Consider the following 6,011-nt stretch of genomic DNA (forward strand, 5'->3'; position numbering starts at 1 on the left):
TTAAATCAAGTAGGCTACATTGTTCTCACTTTGGACTGGACATTAAAAAATATGTCTTAAGTTTTCAACTATAGTTCCTCAAACAGTGCTGCATTATGACCACAGATCCTCTTTGATTAACTGAATTAAGTTTAAGAAAATACCACTTCGCACTCATGGCATGCAGCATATCAATCAAATCAATGATCAATTATAGGCCGAGCTCCATACTTCGTTTTGAGGTATTCTTGTGACTCAGGGATAACAAATTACATAAATTCAACCACTTAAATGTAATGTATTTATTGCAGCAACCAACCAAGAGTGTTGCAAACAGCTGAGTTTGTTACGAAACGAGGAAACTCACACAAACAAAGAACGTTTAAATTATTTTATTAAAACTAACTTAACCCCATATGGGTAACCGGTGAGCCTCAGGGCTCAATACTAGTGTATTTTCTGTTTTGTGTTATCATGAGGAAAGTTTTGACTGAAAATAGCCGATCGACAAGCTCACAACGTGTCGCAGTGAGCTTGTCGATCGGCTATTTTCTGCTAAAGCTATACCCACAATACGGATACTGGGGTGGTTAACAGTGCTTAAAGGGCAAGACCACTTTGGTAGAGGTTTGGGTTGTGTAGTTAGTTACCTTGCCATGATGCATCTCCAAAGGTGGGCAAGAAATCTAAAATAATTGCTCCATTGATAATACAAATATATGCTCCTCATTGAATTACATTGTAGGCTGAAACAGCTCTCAAAGTCACTCTTTTAGCACAAACGAACGCAAATAAAGGTGATTCAGACTATATAGAACATCACCAAACCCAGTACCGTTTGTTTTTTAAATAAAAATGCTAACATCCTGTTGATTTTGCTATTTTTATTAAAAAGAACTCAGACTGGAGCCGCGGATCTGGATCTTCAAATAGTAAAATCAACAGGAAGTTGACATTTTTATTTAATTTTTTTTTGGTGATGTTCTATATTGACTGAATCAGCTTTGTTTGTGTTCGTTTACGTGCTAAAAGAGTGACTTTGAGAGCGGTTTCACCGTACAATGTCAATGAGGAGCATATTTTGAATGATCAATTTCTATTCAATTATTATACAGCAATTATTTTAGATTTCTTGTTCACCTTTGGAGTTACATCATGACAAGGTAACTACACAACCCAAACCTCTACCACAGTGATCTTGTTCTTTAACAAGCAAAATCCAAAAGGCTGGAGTGCTCCTAGTGAGCTTCACGGTGAGAGAGAGAACAAGAATGAAGTCCAGCCACCTCTTTTATAGAGGACAATCCAGGTGGGCCAGATCTCCACTGATGACACACTCCGCCCTCCAATCATTCTGACACACATGACAACCACACCAGTCACCCTGACAACTCCTCCAAGGAACAGGCCATATGGTGTAGTTGGCAGGGCTTTATTGAAGAAAAGGTGACATTAAAAACAAACAATTAGACAAATAATCATAAATTGATGATGATAATGAAGTGCACATTATCATTCACACTGATTTACATGTCAACCTTAAAGTCACATCAGACAATGAGCATGAAACTGTCACTTTTAAAAACTGTAATAAAAGTTATCCTTGCCTGGGCGTACATCTGTGCTGGAGGCTGACGACAGGGGAACAGGTTCTCCTGAGAGCAAGAAGCTGTGATGGAGAGATGAGTGAATGACATGGTCCAAGGAGTCTCAGATTCACTGAAGCAGTTAAATTTAGTCCAGAGCTCGATGAATGTTAGGGACCAAAAAAAGAGTCACTACAAAGTACTACCAATCAACTGTAAATTGCCTGAAACGTACTCCTAACAGGTTTTCGGGGGGACGATTTTGGCCTCCACACTTAGTGATTTTTTCGGATTTAACTTTCGTTTCGGTAGTGACCCAATGGTGAAAAAAGAAATGTACTAAGTCCAGAGCTCGATGAATGTTAGGGACCAAAAAAAGAGTCACTACAAAGTACTACCAATCAACTCTAAATTGCCTGAAACGTACTCCTAACAGGTTTTCGGGGGGACGATTTTGGCCTCCACACCTCCACACTGATTTTTTCGGATTTAACTTTCCTTTCGGTAGTGACCAACTTTCGTTTCGTTAGTGACACAATGGTGAAAAAATACATTTTCGGATTTAACTTTCGTTTCGGTAGTGACCCAATGGTGAATTTACTAAGTCCAGAGCTCGATGAATGTTAGGGACCAAAAAAAATGACACTACAAAGTACTACCAATCAACTCTAAATTGCCAGAAACGTAATAGCAGAAAGTTTGATGACCCAATGGAGTTAGCTGGTTTTGTCAGAAGCGCTTTTTAATACTTTTCATTGTTCAATATTTTTTTAATCAACACACAGACGTAAAGGGTGTTCAATGGCCCTGATTTATGGAAAAAAAATGCAAAAGCGGAAAAATGGAGTTAGCTGGTTCCTGCCGGACAGCAACATGGGCATGCCCACATATGGGCATACAGTATACTGATGACATCAGGGATCTCCATACAGTATATCAGCATAAAAAGGGACACAGGCAGATAGATAGCAGATACGATATCTCCATATATGGTCAAACATTGGGCATGAAAGGGACAGACGGGTACAACGGGTATTGCATAACTGGGTGTGGCATGCATTTCCAACTTGCATCTTGCCCGAGTAGGGCACCGGTCTATATATCTTAAAAGATACAAGGTTTCTTCCCGACAGTGAACGACATAATGTATGGTAGCAAGTTATTGTGTGCTCACTAGCTCTTCCCGCTGCAGAGCGAGCGCACTCATATTTATTAAGTGTGCCTGCCGTGCAATGGCAACACATTGTAATCCCCCCTTCCTTACATTTTATTTATTTAATCTTCCCACGTTGAGTCTGGGAGAGTCTGGGAGATCATGTGTCAGATCAGCATGACATACACTTTGGAGGGGGGTCCCTTGCTCTTTTCCCTGTACATATTACCACTTGGTGATGTTATCAGAGCACACTCAGTAGATTTCCATAGTTATGCAGACGATACACAATGATACATCTCCGTTGAACCCAACAACACCAATGCCATTTGCTCCCTCATTAACTGTTTAAAAGCTGTAAAAGATTGGATGAACAGCAATTTCTTTCCATTTTAAGTAAGGTGACCATGCAGGACAGCCTTCTTTCACCTTAGAAATATTGCCAAGGTACGCTCATTTTTATCCCATAATGATGCTGAAAAACTGATTCATACTCTTATGACAAGTCGGCTGGACTATTGTAATGCCTTATTTACTGATCTCCCCAAGAAATCCTTACACAAAGTCCACCTGAGATGTTCTACTAATCCCAGTAACCCACTCACCCAACACAAAGACCACCTGAGATGTTCCACTGACCCCAGTAACTCACTCACCCCAACATAAAGGGGAGAGTAAAACATCTCAGGTGTAGCGCCCCAGGCTGTTAGTGGTGGAGGGGGACTGCCTTGGCATGCTGTGTCTGGTATGTATTGTGCTTATCATTTTAGTTAGTATGTGAAAGGGAATTATTTATTGGGGGAAACGTGTCATGAAGTTAATTTGTTTGTGTGTGTTGTAATCATTGTGTACGTGTCACATCATGACATCAGCGTGGTAGAGAGGGGTAACATTCCCTCATGTTAGTGAGTAGGTTTGGTGTTTGGTTTGCTGCATCGCAAATAAAATAATGTTCTTATAAATAGTCATCAAGACCAATCCTTTCCATCTGAAACCATCATTACAATGCTGTAGTTTACTTTTTATATATGAACATTTGGGATATTTGCTCATCCCTCCCTGTATTATGACACTGTACAATAGGCCTATAGCTATAGCACCGCTGTGTTCTTGTTGATTAATGGTAGCATGTTTTGAAACCATCTCCAGTGACATGTCTCATTGTACCAGCAAATTAATTAATTTTAACGATGCACCTGTTGCGCCACTATTTCATCACCCCCTGGGGCCAGTTATCAGTGGGAAACACACACACCTGCCTTTGCTTTCCCAGCTCACATTTAATTTGTATCCTCCTGGGTATCTATAGGGCATTGCAGTGGTGGCCATGTTGTGGTTCCACAAATCGAAAGCCCATTACATTTTAGAGATTTCCAAAAATATTTATATTTATTATTATATGCCTGGAATCAAGCCATCCAAGCTCCTGGTGCATCATGACCATAAAACATTTGATTCTGTGTCAAACAACATTTGAAAACCGCAACAAAAGGGTATTTATTCAATATAGTACATTAGATAATTAAATTCTTAAACATTTTTGACACAAAATCAAATGTTTTATGGTCATGATTCACCAGGAGCCTGGGTGGCTTGATTCCTGAGTAGACATTAAAATTACTTCAAACCTGTTTGAAATGGTTCCTTTAATCTGTTACACAATATTATAGAGCTAGTAATATTTAGTAATAACAAATCTACAAGCTCACAATGCAGTCCATTGTGAGCTTGTAGATTTTAATAATTTATATAGTAGAAACTAGTCCTACATTATTGCGTCATCTAATTTTTTATATTTCTTTAACTGAGTGAACACTGGATGTATTGACTTCCACTTGTATTTATTAAAATTGTCCACATGAGGGCAACAAAGACCGAATAAAAACAGATCAACGGTGTCAGATCTTTGCAAGTGCTGTAAACATTAACACTAATCCATGTATTACATCATTTATCAATGGATTTAGATGAATGTTGTGTTTTCGACCCATGCTGCTAGTTAGTTAGTTAGATAGTTGGACACACAGCACACTGGTCCCTCTACTGTAATTATCTTCTTTAAAGCCACTCTTCATAAATAGCCTACACTACAGGTTCAAGCATGATTCATACATACACCATACACGCATGCATTTAAGATATTCAGGATAAACAATGTACTTTTGTCACCAAATTATTTATTAGCTTAAGAATGTCCACTTAAATTGCAACATAAACACAGGCAGAGATAGCTCTGCTATCAAGACATTACACACCACAGAAACAGAATGCTGCACGATTGACCAATCTGAAATGAGATTTGCAAGTGGGTCCTGATCCAGAAAAGCTTGAGAACCACTTGTTAGAACACAACAGATTCACATCTGTGTATCTGATATGAAGTGCGGAGTGGGAAACCTTCTGCCTCATGCAGAAGATCTCATGCAGAAGATCTGCATGAGGCCTGACTTCAGTAAATCTGATGTGAACATCATCTGAACATCAACACACTACGAAGACATGATTCTACAGCATGTATAGTACAGTAAAATGTCAAAATATTCAATACAATTTAACAGAAAAGCATATATACACCACATAAATATAAAACGAAAGCAATTTCTTAAAAAATAAATGTCTTCTATAACATACATTTAAACGTCAGGCTTGTAAAGGTACAAGAACAATTCTTGTTGACTGTATAGTATACAATACAAACTACACACCTAAAGTGCTACTTCAAAGTACTGAAATGAGCCATGAAATGACAAGTTTACACGGTACAGCAAGCAACTAAAACAAAAGCTTATCAAAGGTTTTTATAAAACAGTAGCTTTCATTTACACCATCTAAAATGTGTATGATGGTCATTTCAGTGCAACGGCCTAAATCTCCATGCTAATTGCCCTTGGTACCCAGGTCAGCACACACGGGTGGGCACATAATTTCTTTCCAGATGGCCATACTGACTTCAATAAAGTGAGTTAAGGGCTGAATCTTGATACACATAGTGCTGAATAATATCAAAACGGCATGACTTTAATTGACACAAAATGCTGACTTCACTCTGGTGTACTCTGAGGTCATAATGAAAATATGACTTATATAAAACAATCCACCTCAATGCATTATACATTTTTACACTAACCTACTAATTTATATCTGGTCAGTTGTCTTATATGCACCACTTAATAGATCACAGATGAAACGCCATTAATGCAATTAATAAATATGGACTCAAGGCAGACTATTTCACAAGTATAAACATTTGATATTTACCATTTGAGTATACAGTTGCCTGCATCGGCGGAATG

This window comes from Gymnoscopelus microlampas (assembly GCF_963454915.1).
Source record: "Gymnoscopelus microlampas genome assembly, chromosome: 1".
NCBI lineage: Eukaryota > Metazoa > Chordata > Actinopteri > Myctophiformes > Myctophidae > Gymnoscopelus > Gymnoscopelus microlampas.